The sequence below is a fragment of the Condylostylus longicornis genome, unplaced genomic scaffold (assembly GCF_029603195.1).
Source record: "Condylostylus longicornis isolate FDR11 unplaced genomic scaffold, ASM2960319v2 ptg000013l, whole genome shotgun sequence".
NCBI lineage: Eukaryota > Metazoa > Arthropoda > Insecta > Diptera > Dolichopodidae > Condylostylus > Condylostylus longicornis.
Window position 1 is genome coordinate 6,797,931 of NW_026577982.1, and position 14,175 is coordinate 6,812,105.

The following is a 14,175-nucleotide window of genomic DNA, read 5'->3' on the forward strand; positions in this document are numbered from 1 at the left end:
ATGTATAAAATTTTCATCAAAAAAAATTTTCATGACAGACGAGACTATAATGAAAGAGCTGAACTTCTAACTCTAAATTACCCACAAATATCACAAGAAACAGAAGCTTTTTTCTGATTGCTTCTGATTACAAATATTTATGTAGGGTTTGTTATCTTACTTCTAGCAACATGAACGATTTTTAATTTGCAACTAGACTATCTTAATAAAAATAATAAATAAACAACAATTTAACCTCTTAATATCAATAATTACACGATAACAATATTCGAAAAAACAGCTAAACGAACTCAACATATAAAAATTTCCAGCAACATGATAAGTTTCTAAACATTTTCAATAAAACTAAAACAACACTAAAAAAATATTCTTTTACTTCTCTTTCTTTATCCAATGAATGTTCGAAAATACGTAAACAAAAATAAAATGCGCGCGCAACAATTTCGAATTTTTTCTTTCGATTTCATACTGCGATTCTTTTTAATTTCGAATAAAAACAAAAAGAACAATAAAAAAAGAGAAAAAAATTACAAATTACAATTCACTAGTTGTGTTGTGCCGCCGCTTTTCAAGAATCAAAACAAACCGGCAAAAATTTATTTTGCTCTTTTTTTTTTTTGAATTTTCGTATTTTATTTTTTATTTTATATTTGTATTTTATTTTCATTTATAAACAAAAAATTGAAAAATGAAAAAAAAACTGGCCCTTCTCAACTCCCCTTTTCTATAGAGTGTTGTTAATCTGATCGTACCGATCGCTTTTTACCTTTTTCTTTACTATTTTCAATATAAGACGATCAACAAACATATTCATACTTCGTACTTATCCATCATACATGTGTGAATTTAACTCGTGTATTATTATTTTTATTTTATTTTTTCTACTCAATTCATTCATTCATTGATTATTCGTTTTATTTCTTCACTTGACTTGACGTTATTTATCTATTCAATTCGTATAGTAAATTTATAGAATATTTTTATGCTATCCAGTAGCGAACTATAAAGCGAAGTGTTCACATCATCGTCAAGATCAATCGTAAAATATTCTAGTTAGAAGTTGCAAATTGAAAATGTGTATGAAAACAAATGTGTTTGATTAAATTTTTTATAAAAATTTTTTTGTATAAATGTCAAACACAAAATTTGAGCCTTAATTGCTGACTTAAAATTTCAATCATTTGATTAGTGGTTGAAATCAATTTCAATTTTAAGGATTGCTAATCTTGAAATTATCCGGAACCAACCTAGAAACACTTTCTTAAAAGATAATCAAAAAAAAATTTATTATACATCCTGCCTTAGAACACAATCAGTGGCGTAGCGTCGTAGCTTTGAATTTTTTTCTTTTTTTTCAAAATATTTAATTATTCAATTTTATATTTTATTTTATTCTTTATAAAATAAAATTCGTACATTTTAAAAATATTAATGTGATAATAATTTTTTTTCATTTTCGAAATTCTAAGGATATTTTTATAAAAAAATTTTTTTTGTTGTAGTTATTCAACTGTTGATCGCTTGTATTGAGAATATTGAAAGATGGAAATAAAATAAAAAAAAATAACAATAACAAAAAACATAAGAAGAAAAGTTTTTTATTTTTTGTTTTGGTGTTTTTCTGTGTATTGATCGTTATTTTCAGTTATGCGTTGAAACGCAAACGGTAAAGTCACATTTGAAAACTTAAGCGGAAGATTTTTGTATGAAGGAAATTTCTTTCTCTTTTTTGAAATGAAACAAAATTGAATGTTATTATTAGAATTTTGTGGAAAAAAAATACAAAAAAATATTTTTTTTTTTTTTTTTGAAAAATTAAAAACGTCATCTGGTGAAAAATTTCAAGAAAATAAATGGAAAATTAAAAAAAATATACAAAATTTTAAAATATTTTAGATTTGTGAAAATTTTGACAGAAATTTTTAAAATTTTTATGAAATTAATTTTAAATAAATTCTGTGCCATAAAAACCAAAATATTAAACAAAATTGAATTTGTTTTGTGCAATAAATATAAAAATAACTTTAATATTATTGAAAATATCAACCCGCATTTCAAACCAATTGCATTAAAAAAATTATTTGAATTTTTTAGACTTTTTGATTTGTGAAAATAACTATTGGTAAAAAAAAAAACTAAATGATCAATTAATTATATTTAATAAAATTTGTAATGGTTTATTAAATTTATAGAAAATCGAATTTCAAATTGGAATAAAATATAACAAACAAAAGCTCTCTTTTACAACAACCCCTCTCTCTATAATAAAATATTTGATTATCGAAATAAATAATCGAAAATAGTGATATTTGCCTGTCATTTAAATTTGTTCGCATTATTTTTTTTCCTCTAAATTAATTATTGTTTGTGCAGTGATTCTAAGATTATTACTGTGTTATGATAATTATAAGAACAGCAATAATATAAATTAATAAATAGGGAAAAACTGTTGTTATTCGAAATTCAGAGAGTGAATACAATAAAAGAGTATACACTTATAATTTTGGGAATAAAAACAAATAAATGTATGTGTTACAGATTTTATAAGAGTGCAGTTATAGTTTCCCCTTGTACGAACAAAAAAATTTCAAGTATTTACATATTTTGATATTGTTTCTTTGAATTGATTTTTTTTAAATATTTTACACAATTTAGTGAAATAATCGTGTCATTTTAAGTGTTTGACATTTTAGAGAAAAAAAGAAGAAGTGATATAGAAGACATAGTTTATGCATAAAGATAATAAAAACATAATAGGAGTGTGAAGTTGCATTGATGGTCATCACCAAATTTTAAATTTATATTTTTTTAAATACATATACATATATAGATACTTTAAATTTTTTAAGTACTATTAAAGCCTCATATTCGTTTTATTTTAACCCGCATATTAAATTTTTTTTAAATTGAAATAAAAGCAAAAAATATTTATTTTTTATGCATATCACATATTTAAGTACGTTAACTACAAATTTATGTATATTTAATTCTCTCTACACACATTAAACTCACATAAATATTAACCAAAAAAATCTTAAGTGAAACCAAACGAAAATAATAAAGCAAAAAAAAAAAAAAAGAGATAATTTGTTTAATAACGGTAAATAACAGTTTAAACATAACAGAATTTTATTTAATGAATTTACACACTGTACACAATTAATTATTTTGTACATATATATTGGTATTTTAATAATGAAAAAATTCGAAATTATTACTTTAAATATGTTTTTACTTTAATGTTTTATTTAATTTAATTAAATAAAATTAATTTGATTTTAAAAAATTTAATTAATAACAAAAGTGAAGTACTTAAAAAATTAAATTTTTTTTAAATAAAAATATTTAAAGGCAATTTATTAATTAATAAAATATTAATTTTTTTTTTTAAATAATTAAAACAAGAATTTATTTAATTGAATTAAAATGGCAATATAATTTTTTAAGTCAATTTGTAATATAAATACGCAAAAATAATTTTTAATATTATATTAAATTTAATAATTTAATAATGATATTAAATTTAAAATAACAAAAATTTTATGGATTTAAAAAAATTTGTAAAAAAATAAATACAAATCTTCATAGACGGTAAGTTTTATTTTATATTTATAATTTTAATAAAATGGAATAAGAAATGTTTGTGAGTGTGTTCGTTTATAATTACATATATATATTCAATGAAATTCCAACAAGGCTAAATTGAAATATAAGAAATACAGGTGCCATTTTCCACAACAGAAATTTTGGCTGCTAGATGATGTGATTGAATTTCCGTTTCAGTGAGTCTAAAAAGCTGAATGACAGTGTAGACTGATTGTATATTAAGTTTTCATGTTACTTAATTTCAAGTAATATGACTAAAACTGACCAAAATATATTTGCTTAATTAATATATATAATTTTTCAATATCTGTTGATGGTGTCAAATTAAATTTGAGACCAAATTAACTAAATTTTCATTCAAAATTTATAATATTTAAATCTGTATCTGAAATTACAAAATAACATTCTTCTACTTGGGGAGATTAGGATAATGAAGAACATATATATGTATATAGCTTAAAATTTTAATTTTTTTCTTAAAAACTTACCATATCCAAAGAAATTTTGCTCAACTCGATTTTTGAAAAAGATGTTACTTTGCATATGTATATGTGCGTTAATGGTTGCCTGAAAACGAAAATAAACGAATTTACTTAAATGTAATTTTTCAAAAAAGGAGAAAAAATTTTGTCATTTGCAGTCCTGCTGTGCAAAAAAATTATATAGTTTTCTCAAATTACAATCTTTACAAAATATTATTAAATTTCAATTGCCCAAAAGAAAAAAAAATGAAATTTTAAATTAATTCGACTGATTAAATTCAATGACACTCTCTCTTTCAAAGTACTGTAATTTGAGTAGGCAATATATTCTTGCACTTGTATATAGTTGATTATAATTTATATTTGTTACTGCTATAATCAACAGGTAAAATTACAATGTGGCGTGTTATTAGTTAATTAAATCGAAAAATTTTAATGAAAGACGTATCAAATTTACAAAAATATTCAATATTTTTATGTATAATTATTAATTAAGTTATAATAGGGATATTTCTTATGATAAAACATAATATCACACATAAAGATACATATATTTTTTGTGATATATAATTGGTATAATCAATATTATCAATATAAAAACTAAGAACAAAATTTCCCTTCCTTAATTTAAAGTACTAATTTTAAAACACATTGGAGTTCATTCTCCTGTAACGAAAATTATCTCCAAATGTGAAAAAAAGCAATTAAAATATAAAATCAAATCTACCAAAATATTAAAACCAAACCATGCTTCAACAAATCTTAACTAATTATTAGCTAAAATATGTCAACAATTAAAAAATTTGAAAGAACACAATGTGGTCTTTAATGGGTTAATGTTAAGTGATTTTTACAATATTTTTAAATTACAAAAATTTTAATTAATCTCTCAATAATTTTATTACAGCTTAAAATTAGTTGTAATCAATAAAATGAAAATTTCCCACCTAAATAGATTTTTTTTACAATCATTGCCATCATTATAGATAGATAAGTGCTTAAATAGTTAGCATAAAAATTTTTTATATTACTTTTTAATGATATTTATTTTTGTAAGTAGTTACCTTATGTTTTTTTTTTTCTATAATATTTTTTAAAATTTTTATTATATTTTTATTGCGTTTTTTTACACTATAACGTTAACACATGTGAAAAATATTTTTAATCCATAAGTCAATAATATTGTCTTATCGTATGCGGTTTTCCAAAGTAAAAGTGCATTTCAATTGAAAGTACACGCGCGCTGTTAATTTCTATTTAAGATTATAAAATAAATGACCTATAAAAAACAAATAGTTAATTTGTCACTTAAGAGTAAATTTCTAAATTAATATTAAATTTCTCTCAATAATAAAAATAATTCGATTTGACTTTTAATACTTCAATTCATAAAAATAGAAATTGTATGAATGCGACATACAAGATTATTCAAATTAATTTTGTTGGTCATAGTTTATCAGGCGGTGACATTAAAGAGTTAGTACACATCTATTGACATCATGTTATTAAAACCAACATTTTGGCAGATGGAAATCTAATAGACTTCTGTGTAAAACTAAATGACATTTACAGCGTTTTTATATTACTTTATTTGTCAGTAAAATTTTTTTCCTTTTTTTGTGTAAATCAATTAAATTATATTTGCAATCAATTCCTATTGTTTTCTAGTTCATATTATTGCCGTAATGAAATGTCATGCCACTAAAAAATACCTACGTATTTCACGTCAGAAAGACATTAATTTGACCAACAATTTCTATTTTAAAATCAAAAATTAGGAAAGATGTTTTATTGTACAAATGTAATAATCACAATTCGCACTATCTTTCGTTCAAAATGATATTTAGTATGCTGTTAAAATTCTCATGAAATTATTTACTCTTCCTTCACAAACACATTCGAAAATATTAATTCTAAAAGAGAATTTTTGACACATGTCAAGCAAAATATGAATTGGACACGTTCGCCATCTTTCATATCTATAATATATGATAAATTTGGTGACTTTTTAATTTAGTTAAACACGTTTTATATTGTCAGATCCAAAAATTTTTATTTCTTTTCAAACCCAAAAAATTGAAATTTCTTAGTTAATACATTTTTTTCGTAGGAGTAAGAAATATGCATCTATATGTGTACATTATGATGTTATTGTTGCTCATCATTATTTATATACATATATATCTACATATGTAAATTTTTAATACCCTTCTTTTAACTAAATATTTACTTTAAGAAGTACTTTCTTAAACCCTGGCGAAAAAAACCCTACTTCATACATTTAGCTATCGTTTTTATTCTCGTCCTTCTCCCTTCAAAAACAAAAAGTAAGGATATATTATTTGACCTTTATTTATACACTGGACTTGAGGTTCAGATCATAAATCAAATATTTATTATATATGTATAGTTAGTTGAGGATGAAAAACAAAAAAAAAATATTTTAAGGATATTTCAATTTTTTTATTGTCTTTCATAAGAGTCCCATATTCGTTTGAGTGCCTGCTTCTGAGCATTCTAAATTTAAATATAATTACTATATTATTTAGTTATAGTTTTAAAAATGACAGATTTCACTTATACACACACACACACTCGGATTTGCCTTTATTTTAGATGATTTAATTTCTAAAAATAAATTTTAAGAAAAATGGTTTTCATAGTTTGATGTTTGGTTACCATATGTTAAAAAAATTGGTATAAACAAAAAAAAAAGGTTTGCTTCTGCATCGTGCTTAGGATCTTAGTATAAGTACTTTTATATTTGTATTACGGTTTTCTTGTACTTTTCCAATGAGTTTGCAAAACAATTAACACGGTTGTAGTTATAAAGGAATAAATTTAAAAAGTTTATTTAGTCTTATTTTTGAAAGTGGAATAGTGAGACTCCCATTTGAAACACAATCATAAAGCTGGGACTATTTATTTTTTCTATTTTCACATTAAAATTGAAACAATGATTTGAAACATAATCATTTTACATGAATAATTTAACCTAGTTAATTTTTAATAAACTAAAAATTTTATATCGTGAAATCAAATTAAATTATTAATAAATTTTAAAGATCCTCATTAGAAACAGAAATTAAACCCACACCCTTTATTCAAACCAAAATACCAATATAGCATACTAGTTGTTAGTTGTATTGCAAGTTTCAATATAAGAAAAATTCTGTGTCATAAGTAAATTTTTTAATTTGAAAAAACATAAAAAATATTTAATAAATTTCAAAATAAAAAATAAATTTAAAATTTATAAACATTTTTTTTATAACATAGATTTTTAGATATATTCAATTTGAGTACATATAAAGAAATTTTGATATTACGCACATTTATTTTAACAAGACCTGCTCTTATCATTAAAAATTCCTAATTAAATTTCATGTACTTTATTAAAATATTTATTTATTGCATGTTGGTGTGTTTACGAGTATATCGTATATTCTTATGCAAAAATTTTTATTTCCGTATAGTTAAGTTGCCATATTTTATTTTTTAATCAGTGTAGGGATTATGCTCTTGGTCTTTTATAGGGTATATGAAAGTGCCAATTTTTAAATATTTACTACCATGTAATTATACCAAGGATTTAAATTATTTTAGTATAAATAATTAAGAAATCGAAAAACAATTACTTAGTTTAATTTAAATAATAACAATTGAGAATGCTTTTGTTATTATAGACAACAACCAAAATTCAATTAGGTTTGATTCCTCAATATGTAGTCAAATAGTCCATGACCTTTGTATGTTGTTGTACGATCCGTTTTGGCGTTGTATGATATTGTATGATGCGTTGTGGCGTTGTATGATGTTGTATGTGGCATTATCTAGAGAATATGAAGACTTTACAGTTCGAGTAAGTTAAACTCCTAAAAATGTAATAATCGTGAATATTTAACAATTTATCTTGGAATAATTATAAAAAAATTTGAAAACAGTTGTCATTTGAATGACAGCTGTTGTCAACTTTAATTTTAAACAAATAGCGCAGTACAAACCAAAATCCAGCCCTGTTTTTAACTAATGCGTTTAATTCAATTCAAAAAGAAACCTTACTATTTTCAAACAGTAAACTATTCCGTTATTATTACTTATTTTTTTTATTAAAATAGCTATAAAAAAAAATATGTATATAAAATAATGTATATATACACTTGTTAAACGCGTAAAATGTTAGTTTATAATTTTAGTGCGTACTTAAAATATTTATTACATTATATGTTAACGAATTACTTGTACATACTCTTGTAAAATTTAAGATATTATCAAAATTACTTGAGTTTACAACTAATTAAAGAATGTAAATATTATAATGTTATTATGACAATATTTTTACTTTTCACAATTTTTGTTTTTAATATTAGTAAGTAGCAGTTTTATCGCAAAGATACTTAACCTATTACAAATTAACAAAATACCTAATTGGAAAAAGTGCGTAGTATATTATTCAAGTAAAACATAAAATGTAACGTTAAACTAAATTAACCCTAACCTACACAATATTTGAAATCAAAAATTTTAATATTATCACTTTTTCACAAACACCAATCACGTACTAAATATACAAACAAACCCGCATTCGTACTCATTAATTTAACAAATAACTAAATGAGTATGAATAAACGAATATTTTTAAAATTTAAAAATCATGATTTTCTGCTCCATATTGCTCAGGTTTATGCATTTTTAATCATCTTCTCAGAGTAAAAAAAAAAGTTTTGTAAAAGTGTTGTTCAAACCATAAGAGCTCTTAATCTCAACTTGTAATTTGGGGAAAAGTAAATAAAAATTAAGAAAATATGTAAGTATGATAACACTTGTATGTTCGATACAAATTTAATGCATCATACAATTAGTTTGTATGATTGAACTAATATGTATAAAACTAGCATTAATGATACAAGCACACTAACAGAACACAGTAATAAGTTTGATAAATTTAACATGCTTTTTTAATTAAACATCTTAATATTATTAGAATTTTCTTAATAATACAGGTTCGATTTTAGAACAGAATAACATTAAATTAAACTGAAAACTAGTTTTGTAGATATTACTTCTAAAATCATACTTCTAAAACATGATCAAACATGCCATAAATACAAACAAAATTCACAAACTTGAAAACATCAATTTCTTTTAGGTAAAAAATTACACATTTTAAATATTTAAAATTATAAATTATTTAATTTTGTAGCAACTGTATGATAACAAAACACATTTTATAGTGTGATGCTAATAAAGTAATACTCGTATTTATTAAATACTTAACACTTTTAAAATTTCTAGGAATGTTAATTACGAGCATAAAAACAATTTAAATTACTTTACAACTTTACAATTTATTAACATTTTACCTATATTTTTATATTTAATTTAATAATTATTATATTTAACTATTATAAACATATTTCAAGTTAATGTACAACTAAATAAAATATTCCTGTCTGTTTGCATTGTACCACTTGTACCATCATAAATTCAGTATATTTATTACCAAATAAAATCATAAATTTTTTTAAAATAGTTCTTTATGTACACACCATATTTTATCACTTAATTATTATATATACTTATTAATTAAAATACTTAATTTTATTAATAATAATAAATAACAAATTTAATTATTAAAATATATTTTAACACTTAAAATTTCTCATTAAAAATTGATTTTATGTTATTACTCGTAGCTATAATTGAAAATAATAAAACCAATTAGCAAGATATTTAATTAAAATATTAATTTAAAAGTTAACGAGAAGAACGCGAGAGTATATAAAAAAAACTGTTTTTATTACCAAAATGTTATTAGGAGCAAGATTATGGTAATATAGCAATAACATTTTCATAAATAACTGCAAAAAAAGCCATTTTGAAGCTACAATCAGGAATGCTCAATTCACACAGATTTTTCCAAATATAATTTAAGCTACAAGTGTACTTAAAGTTTAGCACAGCGACATATAAATATTTTCTATTTTAATAAGGAGGCAATAGGATGTTATTATTGGGATGCACTATCCTAACAATAACATAACTATTATTGAGTAGAACTGTTTACATACATTAGACTAAGGTATTAGAGTAAGGACATGAATTTTAATAAAAATCTTCTAAGTGGTCAATTGAAAAAATAAAATATACTAATAGAAAAATTCGTGTTGCAATTATTTTGGATTTGGTTCAAGAAAACTTGCCTTTTATCTAGATATTATCAATAAATCGCACACTTATTCTCAGTTTCCGGTCTACTACTAAGACAGTCACCCTTTTAAATTCTTCAATATATACATACTTTCTACTTTATTTAAATCTATCTTATATATGTACATTTACAGCATAAATCAACTTCATTAAAATTTTCTAAATACCAATACAATTGAGAAAAAAAAAATTATATTACTTAATTAATTTTCCAGTTTTATTTTAAATTAATTTATTTAAAATATGTATAAAATTATCTTATGTTCAAATAACATTAATTAAGATAATTTTAATAAAAATAAATTTTAATTATGTTATAGATAACTATTTGATATTGATTAAAGTTAATTTTAAATACGTTTGAACCACAAATACTAGTTCAAGTTGAAATTTTAACTGCAGGAATTTTCAATTCACTTTTCCATAAATATAAGATTTTCACTAAATGTACGTTCATACTGATTGTATGTGTATTTATATATTTCTTAAAAAATCTTGATTTTGACATTACTCGAATAATTTTGTATGTATGGCACATGTCATATGCCAAACAAATTTAAAATAAAATTTTTTTTTTTATAAGTAATATTAATTTATTTATTTTATACATTATAGATATACATCACACATATCTATCATACATGTATTAAACACCATGCAACATGTATTATAGTACATATATGTATATATGATACATATTGCTACTTTTATAAAATTTGTTTTAAGAATGGTGTAGAATTGTTAATTTGCTTATAATATCTATTAAAATTTTCATCTTAATTACACAATGTTGTATGGTGGATTTACTTAACAATGGAATATGGTTGAATTGGATTTTGCACTGTAGAATCGTTTTTAATTTTGAAATATTTTATAATTATCTGAAGCGACCGCTCTATAAATATTGTTTGACATTCAATTATTTCAACTGATAATTAAAATGTTAACATAAAATATAATTTCCTGCACTACTTCAAATATGATGGAAAGAGGTTACCTCACAAAAAGCCAAATGCAAATATGCTTATCACAAATTACCCTAATAAATTTGAACTTTGATACAATAACCTCATAATTTTGTGGAACATTTTTAAGTTTTTCGAATGTGATTTTTCCTTTCAATTCCCTTTCGATTTCATATATTTTAATTGATTTTATTTGTAAAATAAAAACAAATTTTTAATTGATTTTTCTTGTTATCAAAATTAATACGAGTATTGATAAAATTTTTTGCATTTCTTAGTACTTACAAATTTTCTTTATAAAAATGCGCGATATATGTGAATTTCATTTATTGAACTTAAGTTTTTTTTAATGAACTGGTTTTATCCATAAATCATTGAACAACTTTTCATATGCAACATATGAAAAGTGTACTTTCTCACAGCTCGCTTGCATTTTGGTTACAGTAACCCAATTACAAATGATTGGTAACAACTAACTATCTTTTAATCAATTATAAATTCGAAATTCTCATTGTCTCCCTGTGTTTAGTCTATACATTTAGATTTTAGTTGCAATTTAATTATCTTTGCTGGAATATTTCAAAGCGTTTGGAAGCGTCTTATTCTCTATTAAAAAATTCTCTTTCTAAACTAAAATCGTTCAATTTAATAAAATTTGTTTTAGAATAAAAAAAAAATTAATTTTTAATCGAATGTAAAATTTCTTCCATTAAAAAATTTTGCTTTAATTAATGTGAATTTACTACAGTACAACGTTCAACTGGTGACATAAAAGTAGTACTATTAATTAATCTTTACTTTAATTTCTCCATAAGAACCCCTTTCTTTGTTTATTACCTTAATTGTATTAAAAGCAATATACTATTACTATTATACTCTCCCACTACTTTCCAATTTTAAAAATTTCTATTGCAATAAAATTGCAATTTATGAATAAAAGCCAATACCTTATACGTATATAACGATAAGATTTTAATAAAAAAAACCTCTATAATAAATTAAATAAAAAATAGAAAAACCCAAATACAAGGATTAAAAAGTAAATGATATGGAGCAAATTAAGTACAAATAAATACATACTCGTATATAGTAAAATTACTACAATAATATTTTCAAGTACAATAAGTAGTAGTGAGAGAACTTCCAACTTTCACTATTAATTTTCTTCGATATCGTAAAATTACGCTATTGACTGACCACACAATACAATTCAAGTAAAATGAACAATTTCTTTTTGGAATATTTTTTTTTAATATCTATAAGTATAAAAAACTTTATCGCACTTCAAAGGTCATTAAATCATTTTTATTTTTGTCTTTTTTTCTATTTGTTTTTCGAGGACACGCGATTTCTATAATTAGCTACACAACAATATTATAATAGAACATTATTTCTTTCTATACGAAATACGTTAAGCTATGGCTAAATATAAATTTTTAAAATTCAATATTTAAAAAAAAAAATTTATGAAATTGAAAAAAATAAATATTAACAAAATAATAAAAAAAAACAGAAGAAAGATAATAAATTAATCGCCATTGTTTATAAAAACCAAAAAAACTACATTATATGCAAATTACTTAATTGTGAAAAGATTAGAACTTCTGATATAAAATTTTTATATTATTTGCGGCGTAACCAAACACGTTCCGTCCACATATACTTTGAGAACCTTCAGGATCAGAAACATTGTAAGTCAATCTGAATGATTTCTTTTATTTTGACTGTCACATATTCTGTCAAATATATTTCATAAATTTTCCTCTGCTCCTATCAAATTTGTTGAGAGTTTGATTTGTAAACGTCCGAAATATCTATTTCGTCATATATATCAGTTCGCATTTTAGTATAATCAAAAAATACAGTGAAGTGTCTATAGTATAACAAACCATAATTTCAATAATCAAATTTGCATAAGAATATTTTTAGAATCTTAAGAAAAATAAAATTTTACGATTGATTGGTTGTTACTCATCAAGTTGCGAATATTTATTGAACACATCGTATTCTCTATTTATTTCTTATATTGTTTGTTATATAAATATTTTAAAATTCAAATCTCATACAAAAACCTCGAATACGTAAATTCTAATAAGAACACACAACAAAGATTTAAAAACTTAAAATCAATTTCCTATAAAAATCGCAAAATCTGATTTAAAATATTTTTTAATTAAATCAACACTTTCTCATTTCTATTTATAGAAAAATATTGATAGCAATCAATATTCTATCGAATTAATAAAATTAAATTAGATTATTAAAAAAACAAAAATTTGAAAAGATGGATTAAAATTTTGAAAAGTTCAAATAATTTTATCAAAGGTTAAAGCCTAAGTATATTCCTTTTGTTATAAAAAAATTATTATTATTAATTTATAAGATCAATTCATAATTAAATTGTATAGGTAATATGAATAGGAGCAGTTTTAAATAAAAATGAGTCAGCGTATACTTCACGTTTTCTACACGGAACGTTTAGCAAAATCTGAAAAAAAAAACACTTACTCAATTCAATTGAAATAAATTGATTAGGTTGCTATATCAAATTTATTGTTATTACTATTCTGTCATTCACTTAGTTTTAGGAATTAGATTAAGGTATTAGATAATAAATTATAATAGGTAATTTGGAAATTTACTTATCAAACAATATATTTATTCTATATTGTAAAATATATCAGTGCAAAATCGCCTGTTCGGTCTTTGAGTAAAAGCTTTAAATAAAATTGAAATTAACTCAATTTGAGTTAATTTCAATTTTAATCTTAATTATACTTTAATAATAATTAAAAAGTTTATGATTTTTCGTACATTTTAAATATTATGGAGCTTAATATCATTCAAAAGCTACACTCATTTGTCAGTTGTAATTGTAGCCATGAAAAAATCAAGAATTTATTTTGGAAATC

At 22.3% G+C, this 14,175-nt stretch overlaps 1 protein-coding gene across 3 annotated transcripts in view; it reads left to right on the forward strand.

Moving 5' to 3' along the window:
* The first annotated feature begins 3,442 nt into the window (after positions 1-3,442).
* Positions 3,443-14,175, forward strand: part of LOC129605412 (fibroblast growth factor receptor homolog 1-like) — a 122,494-nt gene continuing 111,761 nt past the window's right edge. For all 3 annotated transcript variants that reach the window (XM_055515167.1, XM_055515168.1, XM_055515169.1), the window contains exon 1: positions 3,443-3,591. The gene's annotated coding sequence lies outside the window, so the exon portion shown is untranslated. The remainder of the gene's footprint in view (positions 3,592-14,175) is intronic.